The sequence below is a fragment of the Thalassophryne amazonica genome, chromosome 9 (genome assembly GCF_902500255.1).
Source record: "Thalassophryne amazonica chromosome 9, fThaAma1.1, whole genome shotgun sequence".
Lineage (NCBI taxonomy): Eukaryota > Metazoa > Chordata > Actinopteri > Batrachoidiformes > Batrachoididae > Thalassophryne > Thalassophryne amazonica.
In genome coordinates, this window is record NC_047111.1 from 87519716 (window position 1) to 87536948 (window position 17233).

The 17233-nt window shown below is 45.4% G+C and overlaps 1 protein-coding gene across 2 annotated transcripts in view; it reads right to left on the reverse strand.

Moving 5' to 3' along the window:
• The window catches only part of LOC117517599 (cohesin subunit SA-2-like), an 84173-nt gene that overhangs the window by 55214 nt on the left and 11726 nt on the right, over window positions 1-17233 (reverse strand). The window lies entirely within an intron of this gene.

Consider the following 17233-nt stretch of genomic DNA (forward strand, 5'->3'; position numbering starts at 1 on the left):
CTTTGAATGACGAGACTGTCTCAGACATGCTACTGTGGTCTGAAATGATGCATGCGCAGTGGAGGCAGGGCGGACTCATTTATAGGGGGACTGTTCGGTCTGCAACACCAGTCCAGCTTACTATAGCTATTTGTATAGGACTTTCCCAATAATCAAAGCACTAAACAAAACAAACTCCAATAATAAAATAATAAATACCAATAATAAGTACACTACAACAACATACAAAAATCCAAAATTAAATAGTTGATAATACAGAAAAAGGTGTGATTTATACTCCAGTACAACTTATGTTTTGTCCCCCCCATGAAGAGGTATTTATCTACGTATTTATTTTAGATAGGTACAACTTGTGAAAATACAGTTACCAATACAACGGTGTAAAAAATACAGGTACCCACATTTTGCCAGAATATTGTTAAATACGCAGCTACACTCAGCAGATGGATCACTAGTGAGGAAGGTCAAATCGAAACAAATCAACAGCACGAAAAAATATGCCTGTTAGCTCACAGTGTAATTCACTGTGGACAATAGAGATGTTGATTAAGCTACAGGTGTGGTCTGAGAAGTCTCTTTGCATATGTTATTTGTTCTTCCTGCTGTGTTATAGGCTAGCTGATGTGATTTCAGGTTGACAATAATACCACTATCTTTTCACAGCAACTGTATGTTGAAACACTCAGTATAGTTCATATTCAAGATGGGAAACATAAAAGTTTATCAATAACATTATCAATTCTGCTTATAGGTCCTTTTTTAATTTATTAATTCCTGATCAAATTTCTGTGTGGTAGAATGCAGGCCTCCATAGGTTTTCAGAATCAGTGCTGTTCTCCTTGTTGCTAGATGCAAAGTTTAATGTTCATGGCATTACAACTAATGTCAAGACACATAGGTTTTTGGAATGCAGAGCTGTTCCAAAAAAAATGCCAGCATTGACAAAGACAAGGGGGAATACCTGAGGCATATGATTCCAATGGAATGTAAAAATTTGGAAGCAGTTCTTAACTGGAATTGGTACTCAAGTCACATTCCTAGCTCATACCTCTGCCAAGACATAACAGAACCTTCAATCATATAAACCCCAATTGCCCAAAAATGAAATCTATAACCCACAGGACACTTCACACAGAGACACCAGAGAATTCTTATTCATTTATCATTGTTTTATTATGATATTGATTACTCTTTTAAATTTGTTAGTTTCTTTTACATTTACATATTATATGGTTTGATATTCACTGTTGACTCTCTTTGAAGGGTTTTGCATTTTCTGTTTTGATTGTCTGTTTTTTTCCTGATGGTGGGTATTTTTTTGCATTTCTCTTTATTTTTTATGATAAATGTAAAGTGTAGAACTGAATACCAATTGGATACAATCCACAGCTTTAGAGTCATTACTAAAAACAAGAGTTACGAATGTAACTAAAGCACCGCCCTCTGGCGATCAGGAGGAATGAAATAGAACGAGAGTTACGAATGTAACTACAGTTCTATGAATTCCGGATGACCGCCAGAGGGCGGTGCTTTAGCACCTGGATAACTACATGTGCTAAAGCACAGAGGTCGAGAATATATACCAACAAAGTCACGCAATTGGATGTGACCTGGGTGACGTCACTGGTTGTCTTTATATACCAGACGCACCCAGCGTTCGCTTCTTTTCGGAATGAACTCGCAAGACTCTGAGTGACAAGCAACTCTGGCGGTCATCCGGAATTCATAGAACCGTAGTTACATTCATAACTCTTGTTCTATTTCATTCCTCCTGACCGCCAGAGGGCGATGCTTTAGCACCTGGATGACTTAATACCAACAATGTCACGAAGAGTCACACTCACCTCGCATCAGCAGTGGGGAGTGGAGGCAGACAACACCGCCGAAGTCACCGCAGGAGGAGCAGCCACATTCAGTCTGTAATAGCGGGCGAAGGTACAGGACGAAGCCCACGTAGCAGCAGCACAAATATCACTCAAAGGGACACCTCTCAGTGCAGCCCAGGAGGTTGACACCCCTCTGGTGGAATGGCACGTAACCTTAGGAGGCTGAAGATCTCTGGACCTGTATACTTGTAAAATGGCATCCACGACCCAATGCGAGAGTCGCTGCTTTGAGACAGCACAACCTCTTTTGTGATCACCGTAACACACAAACAGGGCATCCGTTTTCCGCATCCAGGCAGTCGCACTAATGTACTGCTTCAACATTCGGACAGGACACAGGGAACCTGAAACAGATAATCCTGAATCAGAATGCGGGGCATACACAGCCAAGGAAACTGGCTGGTTAACATGAAAAACCCCAGATCCGTCAGAATTCCATCACAAACAGTCCCCAGCGACTGATAGGGCATGGAACTCTCCCACCTGCTTAGCCGAAGACAGTGCAAGTAGAAAGGCAGTCTTCACTGACACCCATTTAAGATCAGCACTTTCAACTGGTTCAAAAGGGGATAAGCTTAAACCCTCCATGACTAGAGGAAGGTCCCATGAAGGTACGCGTGCCAGCCTTGGAGGCCGCAAACGTAGAGCACCTTTCAAAAAACGACACACTAAAAGGTATGAAACCACTGACCTGCCATCAACGTAGATGTGCCAGGCAAAGATTGCAACAACATAAACCTTCAAGGTAGCGACAGAAAGTCCTTTCTCCAGCTGTTCTTGTAAATATTTGAGGAGAATAGGCACAGGGCAATGCTCCGGGTCTAACTTTGGTTCTCACACCACCGCGCCCAAACAGCTTCCATCTGTTGTCATACAAAGCCCTGTAGAAGCAGCACGTGAATTAAGGATAGTCTGAACAACAGCTAGTCACAAGAACTTAACAAGGAGTCGGCCCCTCAACAGCCACACATACAGTGAAGGCGTTCTGGGTGAGGTGCCAAATCCTCCCCTGTAGCTGTGACAACAAATCCTTCCTCTCCGGGAGAGCCCAGGTTCCCCCTCGAGGAATTGTAAATAATGGGAAACCAAATCCTCCCCTGGCAGAATGGAGGCAACCAGCAGCACCCTGTGGCTGCTGTGATCTATCCTGTGCAGTGTCCAACTCAGCAGCGGGAGAGGAGGGAAGGCATAAAGGAGGCAATCCGGCCACGGGTGAGCCAATGCATCCTGCCCCAGCAGGCTGTCGGGAGAGCCAGTCGCACAGCGCAAAGCTCCAGCACGTTTATGTGTTGGAGTCTCTCCTGAAAACTCCAGACACCCCTCACCATCCTGTGATTCCACACGGCCCCCCAACCTTTGAGTGATGCATCTGTAACAACCACCTCTTGGTGAGAAGGGACGGAGCCAAGAGGGACACTCTTGCAGATGAAGTCCACGTTCCCCAGGGTCTGAGGTGCAGAAGGCACTGGTTGAGAGTCGTACAAGCCTGTGCTGATGCAACTTTGAAGTTGAGGCCTAGGTTGTTGATCCAATCTGTAGGGGACGTAAGAACAGAAGTCCAAGGTACCACTAGCGACATTGCAGTCAATTTGCCCATCAACTGGAGCAGCAAACCTAAAGGCAACAGCCAGTTGAATGGTGAAACAGAGACGAATTACATCGTCCACTCTCTGTGGGGATGGCGATGCAGTCATAGTCAGGGAGTTGATGGCAATGCCAATGAAGGTCATTTGTTGACTGGAAACAAGAGAACTCTTTGCAAAGTTCACTGTGAGTCCTAACTGAGAGACATGGTTCAGTAGGAGAGCTGTGTCGTTCTGCACCTGCTCCTGAGTCGGAGCGCAGACAAGCCAATCGTTCTAGTAGGGTAGGATCCTTATCCAGAGCTTGCAGTGGGCTAGTACTGCAGCCAAACATCTGGTAATGTACGAGGGGTGAATAGAGGCTGAAGGAACACCCTGACGGTATGCCTGACCTTCGAAAGCAAGCGGAGAAACTGACTGTGACGAGGCGCCACTGGCACATGGAAATAGGCGTCTTTTAAGTCAACACTTGTGAACCAGTCTCCTGGTGTGATAGTTTGAAGGACGTCTACTGTGCAGAGCATGTGAAACTGCAGCACTTTGATATAACGATTCAGATGTTGGAGATCGGGACAGGACGAAAGCCGCCATCCTCTTTGCAACAAGGAAGTAAATTTACTAGAACCCCATGAGCTGGTCTGAACTGTGAACAGACTCTATGGCCCCCTTCTCCAGGATTTCCAAAATCTCCCGTGTAGGGTGGCAGACTGCACCGTCGGAAACAAACAGTCATCCTCACCCCACTGAACTCTGGAGGAAGATATCTGAAACTGAATTCTGTAACCTTCGAACAAGGTTGAAATGACCATGGGTCTTGAACTGAGCCTCCCAGTGGCTGAGTTGATTTCGTGAAAATGGCTGGGGGCCAAACGTTGGCAGTCAGACCAGACCAACCTCTGCCTCGCATCCTGAGGACCTCTGGGCGCAATACTGGAAGCTCTGTGAAACCGTTCAGTTCTCGGGGGTCTGCCCGTAGGCTCCCGAAAGCAGGCCACTGGAGAGCTGGCCCTCAACTGCGAAGAACGTGCAAGCTCTGGGGAGCGGCGGAAGCCTGGATGTAGAGTGAAAAGCTGTCGGACGTCTGACTGGCTGAGGTCTGGAAGACCGGTGTAGGTCAACAAACTGTTGGCGAGATTTACTAGCCTCAACAGCATGCTCCAAAGTTTGTTGGGCCGCAGGTCCAAATACTTGGCCTGGAAGAACTGGCAGCGAACGGAGTGTGCCTCTGCAGGATTCGGACAGGGGGGACTGCGCAAGCCACACCTGACATCTAGTGATGGTAAGGGTTGACATCAGTCTGCCAAGCTCTCTGGACATATAAACAAAGGTCTGGAGTGAGGCATCACTAAGACTTTGTGTAGCATCATCAACCTCTGCCTCCCTTAAAGACTTTGACAGGACAAGGACTAAATGGGACAGTGAGTTGCCTAGGCGACCGATGTGAGCAGCTATGTCATAGTGAGGAGGTCATCAGTCAACACTGAGGTCGTGGGCAGCGGGCATCCAGCCGAGCAGCATCAGCTGGAGCCACAACCAGGTTCGCAATAATGCTGTCAACGGCGGCCATACGGTTCAGACCATACTGCGCCAAATCACACATAGAGCTAAGGGCTCTGCAGTTCTGCGATAGATGGGTCAATGATTTGGGGTCTGCCCAACATCGGTGGAGCTCCTCGAGATATGGTTGTGAAACTGGAACGTTGAACTCAGGCTTCTGAGTGGCTTTGAAAAAGGCACTTGAAGTGATGGTTTCCGCAGGGGGATTGTCGACCCCAAGCCTGGATAAAGCCAACTGAACAGCTTGCTTGACAAAGGATAGTCCAGGTCTGGTTTGCGGCAGGGACTCTGCCTCAGAGGTGTGAGAGCCCACTAATGAATGGCTTGGAGAAAGACCCCTCTCATCCTCATCCTCCACACAGTTTATATCACTTGTCATGTACAAGGAATCAGTCGCAGCAATAGACACGACATCTTCCTCCTGCTGAGTAACTACATTGGTCTGATCAGCCTCATTAGGGACAACAGGAACTGTCACTGCATCCCTAGGCTGTAGATTCAGAAGCAAGGACTTAATCTGAGCAAACTCAGAAGTCAACATTTCGACCGTTTCAGCCAAAGCATGGTCACGAGTCACCTTCTTAGCAGAAGGGGCTCCTGCATGTGGGCGTTGACGGCGCTTTGGTTCCTTCCTGGGGCTGGAGGCCAAAGTCGCACTAGATATTCTACTTTCCAATGCCGCAAGTCCAGCAGATCTCTCTGCCAGTGGCATGCAGTGGCACAATTAAGGCAGGCATCGCCAGTCAGGGCTTCCCTCAGGTGTCCAATCCCAAGACAGGAGCGGCAAAACATATGTCCATCATCTGGGCTCAAAGGAGCCAAACAGGTACTACAGCCATGCAACAAAGGCCCTGTCAATATTGTGGACTGCGTGCAGATGGCTAACGCAAGCCCTGACGATTACAGATGGAAAGACAAAGCGTGAATCACACGCAGTGTAAATAGTAACACGAGGCACGGAGCGTGAAGCACTCACAGCCGTCGACTTGACACGAGGCACGGCGCGTGAAGCACTCAAGCCACAGACTCGGCATGAGGCACGGAGCGTGAAACACTCACAGTGTAAAAGCTAATACAACGCCCGGAGCGTGAAATGCTCACAGCCACAGTAATAACACGATGCACACAGCCGAAAAACTCACAGCCCAAGTGCTAAGTCACTTAGAGCAACGACGACACACTAGCTGCTAGCAGAGCTGTTAAACTTAGCAAAATGGCGGCAGTGCAGACGAAGTACTTCAAGGAGTGGAAAACACTCACGGCAAGCCCAACACAGTACACTATACTGGTTCTGATACACACACTACCACGTACTTAACGGGGTTAGTGACACAACTAAACAAATAGCCAGCTTTCGTCGAAACAACACAGCTAATGTGCACAGAGAAAAATACCCAGCAGGGCAGCGGCAAAGGCGCGCACCAGGCGTTTAGGAAGGTGTACTCACGACAGGCGTCAGTCAAAGAATACAAAAAACGGTGAAGGCGTGTCTCGCTACAATCGTAGCTAAATGCGTTCTCAACCTCTAAGAATGCGAGAATGTTGAAAAAAAGTGAGTGCTGGGTGCGTCTGGTATATAAAGACAACTAGTGACGTCATCCAGGTCACATCCAATGGCGTGAGTTTGTTGGTATATATTCTCGACCTCTGTGCTGCGCACATGTAGTTATCCAGGTGCTAAAGCACCGCCCTCTGGTGGTCAGGAGGAATGAAACAGAACACCTGTGTACCTTTCCTTATATACCGGTAACGCTTGTGTGTGAGACAACCACATTTTGACACCCTGAGAAAGGCTATGACATTGAAACATTGATAACTAACCATTAAATACACTTTTTTTACATTGAAGCTGTGAGTTTTTGCGTGACTACTTTGGTCTAATTAAAACACCCAAATACACTTTACATTAGGGATGTCCCGATCAGGTTTTTTTGGCCCCGATCCGATTCCGAGTCATCTGATTTTGAGTATCTGCCGATACCGAGTCCCGATCTGATACTTTAAAAACTGAATGAACAATGAACAAATGCTAAATATATAATAATTTCATTTTAATCACCTTATTTTATTATTTCAATCAATCAATTTTTTTATATAGCGCCAAATCACAACAAACAGTTGCCCCAAGGCGCTTTAAACAGTGCACTTCTCCTTGAGGTAGCTTGAACAATCAAGTAATAATCTACCAGACTTCAAAAATGTACAAATTTCCATGTTATTTTATTTGTCTTAAAAAAATGTCAAAGGTTCCTTGTGTTAAACAAGAAATTATCTAATCGGAAATAACAGGTGGTTTTAATTTATAGATGAAAGGTTTTTAAAGAACCATTTATTGATTTAGCTATTTTAATTACAAGTCTTCTAAACTTTTTTAAACAGTAATCAGAAATTTTGAGGTAACAAACAACAACAAAAAACATTTCCAAGGATTTTTCTTCAAACATGTGGTTTCTGCACTGATCTGTGGTTCAAATCCCCTCCTGACTGGAAAATCACTAAGGTCCCTTGGGCAAGGTCTTTAATCCCCTATTGCTCCCGGTGTGTAGTGAGCACCTTATATGGCAGCACCCTGACATCGGGGTGAATGTGAGTCATAATTGTAAAGTGCTTTGAGCGTCTGATGCAGATGGAAAAGCGCTATATAAATGCAGTCCATTTACCATTTGTACAGATCAGTGGTTTCTGCCACTAGTCTTCCATGTTTTGGCCCGACGCGTCGTTCCTACTGGATAGCGCGAAGCTACTTCACAGCTCAGAGCGTCGAAAGTTCAAAAGTCAACTTGAAAACGAAAAAAAAACAACTTACATTTGCATCCTGACAGTCCTCAGTGTCCCCCTCTGATGCTTTATCAGTGTTCAACAAGTTTAGAGCAGCGCAGTGAACGTGAATGAAGACGGAAGCTCTTTAAGACGCGCTCCTAAATGTGATGAGTGTGCACGTCGCTCGTGCGCACACCATCTCTCGCTCCGTTTTGCAGACAAACGATCACAGGACAATTTATTTTTTCTTTTTGTTAATCAGATGACAGATCGTCGTCCTGAGGACTTGGTCAGCACCGGGTCCTGCTGCGCACGGAAGGATGACTGAGCAAGAGTTTCGGTGGGAAAGTGTCCATCATCCTCTTGTCATTCCATTGAGGCGTCAGGCTGAGCGCGTAAACACACCAACAGCAGTCCTGCGAAAGAAACTTTGCGCGCGTAAATCCCCCCACCTCTGTCCGGTTGAACTTATGTTTTTTCTTTTGTTCAATTAAAAACAAAAAGATTGGGTTAAACTTTGACCGCGTCAGCCTGCCGACAAGCGGCAATGCGCGCTCCCGTCAGAAGCGTCACATCAAAAGCCGAGCTAAAGTGATGCTTCTGACGCCTCTAAACACCAACACGTCTCACGCCTCTGATGCTTCCGACGCGTGAAAGGCCCATTAATCTGCAATAATGAGCCTGAAATAGTGCTGATCAAAATAATGAGGATAAAATCTATATCGGATTCCTGATCGGGATGCAACGTCCGATTTCGATCAAGTCTGAAACCACGTGATCGGGCCCGATTTCCGATCACGTGATCGGATCGGGACATCCCTACTTTACATAAACATTACAACTACAGCACTGCCTAGAGCAAACCTCAGCATCACTAGTTTCCATTTCCACAAATTTTTACCTTGGATAAAAATTTTCAAGGTCAAAGTCCTGTCAGAAGTGGCTTTTCATATGCAAAAATATAATACAAAATATAGCTCAAAAGGGCTTTTCAATGTTAAAATCAAATATCTGCTAAATCCGCAATATAGATCACATGCGGCTCAAACTTAATCTATTTATTGAGAGTGTCAGTTTGCAAATATAATGCAAAATGTGCACCAAATGGGCTTTTCAATATTAAATTCAAATGTCCACAAAATCCACAATCCGTTTCAGATCCAGATCAAATTTTGTCAGGCAATAAAGGATACCACCCTACATAACGCTCTCAAATATGAAAGAAATTCAGTATTTTTTTTTGACAGTTATGAATGTTTGAAAATTTGTTCAGTGTTAAAGGATAGGGATTTTTCTATCTTCCCAATATTTTCCTGACTTTGACCTATGACCTTGAAAACTGAATCCTTTCTTGCCTATCAGGATATGAAATTTCATTAAGCTATATGAAAAATTGTGTTTTACAGGCTGTTCACAGACAGACAAATGGGATGAAAACATAACCGCCACCAAACTTCAATGGCAGAGGTAATGAAACACATAAAAAAAAATAAAAATAAAAAAAAGACTGAAGACATCTGAACAGGTGTGTTTTGATAAGGCAAAGAAGAAAACTGTTTGGAGCTTAGCGGTTTGGTGCTTAGCCTTAAGTGGTGGTGACAGCAGGTGCATCTAGCAGAGGTTGTGGCAGGGAATATGGCGATGAAGCAGGTCAGTGAGGTAGGAAGAGGACTGGTTATGAAGGTCTTTGTAGGTGATGAGGACTTTAAACTGGATGTCTTGTGAAATAGGGAGGCTATGGAGGCTTTGAAGGACAAGTGTGATGTGGTCACAGGTGCAGGTATGAGTGGGGAGAAAGGCAGCAGAGTTCTATATGTGTTAAATTTTGTTGTTGACAATTTTGGATGATGAAGCACAAAGGATCCTGTCGCAGTAGTTAATTTTTGGATAAATTTTTGATGAATGCATTTGTTAACATTTCAGCAGCAGAAAAATAGTAATGGCCAGCGACAAGTAATGGTTTTGACATGTTCAAAGGTGAGATTACTGTCTAAAATTACTCCAAGGTTGCAGGTGTGGGAAGACAGAAACAGGGTAGGGTTATTAATGGTGATGCAGAAGTTGTGGGTGGTCTCAGTGAGGGATTTTGTAGCGATGATAACCATGGCAGACTGATCACTGGAGGAAGTTATCTTGCATCCAGGCTTTAGTTTCAGTTAGGCACTTTGTCAGTATGGAGAGGGTTGTTGCAGTGATAGATTATGTGTGGATGTATATCTGGACATTATGAGCGTTAACAGGAAATAGAGATTGTGTTTTTGTAGTATGGGACCACAGAGAAAGATACAGAGGATGAACAGATGAGTCCCAAGCACCAAACCCTGGGGAATGCCTTGGGATAAAGCAACAATTAGGTGTAGTTAATAATACTGGTAAATTGTTGGCTGTTGGTGAGATAGGCCCTAAACCAGCAGTGAACCGTGCCAGCTGAGATAACATTTCAGATGGAAGAGCAAGAAGTGGCTGAAGGTGTGAAAAGCTGCAATTAGCTCAAGCATGATGAGAATGGTCACATGTCCAGAGTCAGAAGAAAGGTCTCTGCATTTGTGTATATTTGTTTTTTGTAGTCAGAACCTCAATATTTGTGTGCGCTTTTTGTTATTTTAAACCCACTACTTAACAGGTCACAGAGTGGCTCTAATTTAATCAAATATATTTTCAGCTCAATAAAAATACCGCATTAACAATTTAGCAATTGCAGTTAAATTTATACATAATTACTCTACTTTCAGAGGCCATATGTATTTGGACAATTGAGTGACACATTTTCACTGCCAGATGTGGCCTGTTCCCCCAAATTAAGTAGGTAAAAGAGCTGGAATTGTTTCCAAGTGTTGAATTTACATTGAGGCTGTTCAAAGACATGTCAATCCAAGTGAAGAAGGTCATAATTAGGATATAAAAACTAAACCTATCAGAGGGAATGCAGAAACCTTAGGAGTGCCCACATCAACTATTTGGGAACATCTTAAAAACAAGAAATGTACTAGCGAGCTAAGCAACACCAAAAGGCTGATAAGACCACAGTAGAAGCCTCAAGATGATAGAATTGTTTCCTTGGTGAAGAAAAACCCTTTCATAACATATAGCATAGTTAAGAACACTCTCAAGGAGGTAGATACTATGTATCACTGTCAAAGTGTACAACAGAGAGATGCCCTCATTTATGTAAATATATAGTAGAGCTGGGTGATACGCTTTGCATTGCATAAATGTAAAAAAAAAAAAAAAAACAGCTTGCATTTCATATGGTTTTTGTGCAGTCCATTTTGAAAAAGGCTCTCATTTTGTCTTGTGTAATAAATCCAGAGCATCCGCACACATTCACTCTTGTTAAAAACCAAACTTGCTTCTTCTGTGTCTGGTTGTTGATCAGACATGTCTGTGCAAATTGGCATCAGATTTCAGAGTATGGCTTACCCTCAGATCAGACAGGAGTCAACCCAGACAACTCCAGTGAAGCCTTCAATGACATTGATTGATTTATTTATTTTTCAAGCTTTCCACTTGGTTTACAGACATGGCTGTGTTCATAACTGCAGTGACACATTCAAAAATCAATGGTTAATTTTACTGAATAAGTGTGTTTATCCCCAAATCAGGTGCCCTTACTCTCGTCCCTCAAGCAAACAGGCAGAGTGCGTGAATACTAACAACAACTAGAGCAACTTGTAGGACCCCCTAAAAAAAGCAGACCCTATCAAGGATAAAAAAAAAAAAAACAGACAAATCTGAAGGGGTCATGAATCTATTAGATCTATTAGAAACCTGCCTGGCTCTTATAAAAACTGGCTCTTAAAAAATAACAATAAAAGTGAGACATGAGCACAGTGGATTAGTGGTCAGCACTGTTGCCTCAAAGTGAGAAGGTCCCAGGCTTGCGTCAAACCTGGTCCTTTCTGTGTGGAGTTTGCATGTTTTCCCTGTGTTTGTGTGGGTTCCCTCTAGGTGTTCCGGCTTCCTCCCACCTCCAAAGGGATGCATGTTAGGTGAACTGGACACTGAACGGACTGTAGGTGTGAGTGAGGATGTGATTAAATTTGTCTGTCTATATGTGGTCCTGGGATAGACTGGCAGCCTGTCCAGGATGCACCCCGCCTCATGCCATCGCATGTGCAAATAAAATGATTTCTTTATTCATTGCTCCTTTGGCAGTTTTTGCAATATGTTCATTGCATATGCTCACATAGCGATTGGTCCCAATGTAATTAACTGAAGCACTAATTTAGAGCCTTATATGTCAGACCTTAAAAATCAGGTCTTCCAGTTTCAGGAAGGCAGTGAAGGAAAGCCAGAACAGATTGTGATCAAATGTCCTAATTTTAGCCAAGAGTCTAGTACCAGTATTCAAAACCATCTGTAAACATCTCATACTCCTAAGTGGTAATCCAGGAAACAAAACATTACATAAGCAAATGAAAATGGGCCGTTCAAATGACCTACTTGCTGCGTAAATCAAAAGAAAGTTGGATTAAAGGTCACAGCAAGATTATTGACTTGTTCACTTGAGACAATTATTAACTTGTTACCCAGAGACAATGTTAACTGATCTTAAGTAATGATGCCACAATCTGGCACAATCATCTTACTTTATCTTTGTTCAAAAGCAGGAAGTTAGAAGACATTCAATTATTCACTGCAAAAGCACGACTCACGTTGAGAGACATTATAAATTCATTCATTTTCTATACACGCTTACTCCAATCAGGGGTCACAGGGGAGGGGCTGGAGCCTATCCCAGCAGTCATAGGGTGAGATACAGGATACACACTGGACAGGACGCCAGTCTCTCACAACGGCACAAATAGACAAACTCATTGACACTCGCATGCACACCTATGATCAATTGGAAGTTTCCGATTCACCTAACCTGCCTGTCTTTCCGAGTAGGAGGAAGCTGGAGCACCCAGAGGGAATCCACATGAACACAGGAAGAACATGCAAACTCCACACAGAAAGGATCATGCAAGAAGCGATCCCAGGACCTTCTTGCTATGAGGCAACAGTGCTAACCACTAATCTACCGTGCCACCCTACTATATACAGAAACAATCATATAATTCTGCATATCTTTAGCACAGCAGCAACATTTTATTTCATGGCTCTGTATAATCTTATCAAGAGAAGCTACAAGAGATGCAAAGAGAGAACAATAGTGGACCCAGAGCAGAACCCTAAGGTGTGCCATATTTCATAGTTGTGAATTCAGGTGTTTTGTTGTTATAATAAACACACTGCAGTCAACCTAACACATATGATCTCAACGATGAAAGCAAATCTAGTTATATCAAAATATTTCTTAATTCTCTCCAACAATACACAGTGATCAACTGTATCAAAAACTGCACTCAAATCAAGCAACACCAACAATGATATCGAAGCTGCATCCATAGCCATCAATAAATCGTTAACCACCTTAATAAGTGCAGTCTTCCTGGATATACTGTATAAGCATAGGGCTCTATATTGTTCCTCAAGATACGATACACTGGATGTCCTATAATCAACACACATCATGATAGATATGGTGGCCAAGCAGTTAGTGCACTAGTTTCTACTGCAGAAGGTTCCCACTTCAAGCCTCACTTCTGCCCTTTCTCCATGTAATGTCGAGTTGCGTCAGGAAGGGCATCCAGCATAAAACTTGTACCAATTCAACATGCAAATCCACTTCAGATTTGATGTGGCGACCCCTAGTAAAAAAACAAGAGAGAAGCTGAAGGCAGGGTTCTCACCAAGATTTTTTCCAAAGCATGGGGGGAACATAGAGGGGCATAGCTGTGCGATGAGCATTGCAGGCGCAAGTATTGTAGCAGAGTCTGGGGGCATCCCCCCCCCCAAATTAAAAAAAATTATAACCCTTTGAAACACTATTTCCTACATTTTGAGGGCCACTTTGTGTTGCTAACTGGCCCAAACCACAGCATAGGGGTCCCCTATGCTCAACTGCGCTGGCAAGAACCCTGAAAGGCACTTACTTTTTACTGCTTACAGGGCTCGAAATACTATGTGCATGTGCTACACGTAATTTTATACTGGACTAGCACTGGTGCAAGTAACTTTATCCAAGTTTTATCAACTATAAGCACCAGTAGAATGAACCAATAAAGGAATAAATAAGGAAAAAAACAATTTCCAGTGTGTTGTCTTCATCTTCCCTGCATTTTATGACTCTCACACATGGAGCAAGTTGCTGTGAATCAGAATCAGAATTCTTTATTTGTCATTGTTCCTCAGGGGCTCAACGAAATTCAAAAAACAGCTCTAAAAAGAAAAAGCAGTGCAAAAAAAAAAATAATGCAAAGTGCATATAAAAGTTATAAAAAGCCATATAAAAATATAAAGTTAGAAAAAGGCTGTTACAGTGGGGCTGAGGCGTTCAGGGCAACAACAGCACTTGGAAAGAAGCTGTTTTTCAGTCTGTTTGTTTTACTCCTTATTGTTCTAAAGCGCATCCCAGAAGGTATGAGTTCAAATAGGTGGTGACCGGGGTGTGAGGAGTCCCTGACGATGCTGCGGGCTCTCCTGAGGCAGCGGGTGTCTCCTCCAATCTCCTCCAAAGATGGGAGAGTGCAGCCAATCAGTCTCTGGGCGGTGTTAATGACCCGCTGAAGCTGCTTCCTCTCTACTGCAGCGAACCACAGCGAGATGCCGCAGCTCAGCACAGACTCCACAGAGCAACGGTAGAAGGACAGCAGGAGCTCAGGTCTCAAATTATTCTTCCTGAGTGTCCTCAGGAAGTAGAGTCTCTGCTGCGCCTTCTTCAGGATCGCTGTGGAGTTAATAGTCCACGTCAGATCTTCGCTGATGTAGGTGCCCAGGAACCTGAAGTCTTGCACCATCTCCACCTTATCCCCATTGATGGTGATGGGCTGAATGTCTGGTTTACACTTCCTAAAGTCAACGATAAGCTCCTTTGACTTGGAGGTGTTCAGGGTGAGATTATTATCCGTACACCAGACAGACAGACGCTCCACCTCCACCCTGTAGGCAGTCTCATCTCCTTCTGAGATGAGCCCCACCACCGTGGTGTCGTCCGCAAACTTAATGATGGTGTTGCTAGGGTGGGTGGGGGTGCAGTCATAGGTGTAGAGGGTGTAGAGCAGGGGGCTCATCACACAGCCCTGAGGAGAGCCGGTGCTGGTCCTCAGTGATGAGGACAGGTGGTGCCCTACTCTCACCCTCTGGGAGTGGTCCGTCAGAAAGTCCATAATCCAAAAACAGGTGCTGTCGGGGAGACCCAAGTCCCTCAGTTTGCTCACCAGCCTGCTCGGGATGATGGTGTTAAAGGCCGAGCTAAAGTCCAGGAAGAGCAGCCTGGCGTAGCTCCCCCGCTGCTCCACGTGGGTCAGCGTGATGTGCAGAGCAGTGGCGATGGCATCCGCTGCTGCCGCCGGTTGGCTCTGTAGGCAAACTGGTGGGGGTCGAGTGTGGGGGGCAGACGTGAAATGATATGACTCCATACCAGTTTCTCGAAGCACTTCATGATGATAGGGGTGAGTGCTACTGGCCAGTAGTCATTGAGGCTGGTGATGTTGTTCTGTTTAGACAGAGGGACAATGGTGGAGGACTTCAAACAGGGTGGGATGGAGCACTGGGAGAGGGACTGGTTGAAGATGATGGTGAAATCCCCACCAGTGTGTCTGCACCAGTCACTCAGCACCCTTCCAGTCACACCGTCAGGTCCAGTCAGCTTTTCAGGGGTTCACTGCCCTCAGGACTCTCCTCACGTTCCTGTGTCTGGCACCGTGAAGGTCTGATTGTCGAGGGAAGCAGACTGCAGTGTAGGCCCCACTGATGGTTCAACCTCGAAGCAGGCAACAAGTGGTTAAGCTCCTCTTCCAGTGAGGGGCTGTCCCCAGAGGTTTATGTAGTGGTGTTGCTGGACTTGAAGTTGGTGAGGTAGCTGGACTCCTTGCCACACCTGTCGGCTGTTGTTGCTGCTGAAGTCCTCCTCGATCCTCCGCCTATAGTCCGCCTTGGCCTCTCTGATGCCCCTCCTCAGCGCAGCACGAGCACAGCTGTAACACCCCCCTGTCCCCAGCCCTGAAGGGCGCTGTTTCTGTCCCTCAGCAGTTCCTTGACGTCCTTGTTCATCCAGGGTTCTGGTTAGGAAACACCCCGGATGTGCTTGTCCACCGGACAGTGTTGACACAGTGTTGGATGTAGCCAAGTACCGCCGAGGTGAACACCTCCAGGTCCCGGTGGCAGAAAACACCCCAGTCCGTGCTTTCAAAACAGTCCTGCAGCTGCAGAGAAGCCACCATTGGGCCAAGTTTGTCAACAGTTCGGGTTTGGGGGGGTGACCGCTTCCTCAGTGGTGTATATGCCGGGATCAGGAGCAAAGACATGTGGTCAGAGGAGCCCAGGTGGGGCAGCTGGGTGGCCCTATAACCATGCTTAATGTTGGAGTAGGCTTTATCCAGAGGTCTTAGTTTCCCCTGGTAGCACATTTAATGTGCTGATGGAATTTTGGGAGCACTACTTTCAGTTCAGCATGGTTAAAATCCCCCGCGATAACATGCACTGCTTCTGGGTAGTTGTTCTGTTGCCGGCTGAGAGGCATTGACCAAGTGGCTAGAGCCGTGCTAGCGTTAGCATCCGGTGGAATATACACAGCAGGTTACCAAAACAACGTAAATTCCAGGGGAAGGTGAACAGGCCTGCATCTAACCGTTGATGACTCCAGGTCAGCAGAGCAGTGCCTGGTCAATAATTGTAGCGTTTGTGCAACCAACTGTTGTTAACATAGATGCACAGCCCTCCTCCCTTCTCTTACGGAGTCGCAGTTCCTGTCGTGTCGGTGTATTGTGCGGCCTGCCAGCTCAATGGCCGAGTCCGGGACAGATGGGTGGAGCCAGGTCTCCGTGATCAGCAGAATGCAGCAGTCCCAAATGAGTCTGTTTGCGTCCAGCTGGAGCTTCAGCTCATCCATCTTTCTTGGCGAGGGATCTGGCGTTTTGAGAGGAAAAATGCTGGGCAGCGGTGGTTTTGAACGATTCGTTCACGTGCAGCACGTGAAAAAAAAGTCTGCCGCTTGCTGCCGCTGCTACTGCTCTTCCTCAAACTCTGTCATAACCACACCAGACCTGCTTCGAGTTGCTTCAGCCCCTTTCACACCGGGGCTGCTCCCAGTTGCATCATGTGTCGTTGTGACCACGCCACGTGGAAGCAACTCAGTGCCGAGACAATGCAGCTCGGCACCACAACAGCACGAGGGGCACAAAGGATGAAGCAAATCGGACGCCGAAAATTAAAACGTTTAATTTTTGTTTGAGTCCTGTGGCTCGACACAAGAATTAAGTGTTTCAGCGCAAGTCAGGGCAAACAGGACGGTACTCAATGTGGACTGGAAGCCACACCCTCACAAGACAACGTTACCTGACACCAATTTATGATTCTTGCTGTGTTCCATTGTTCCCCGCAGTATAAATCATGCAGGATTGT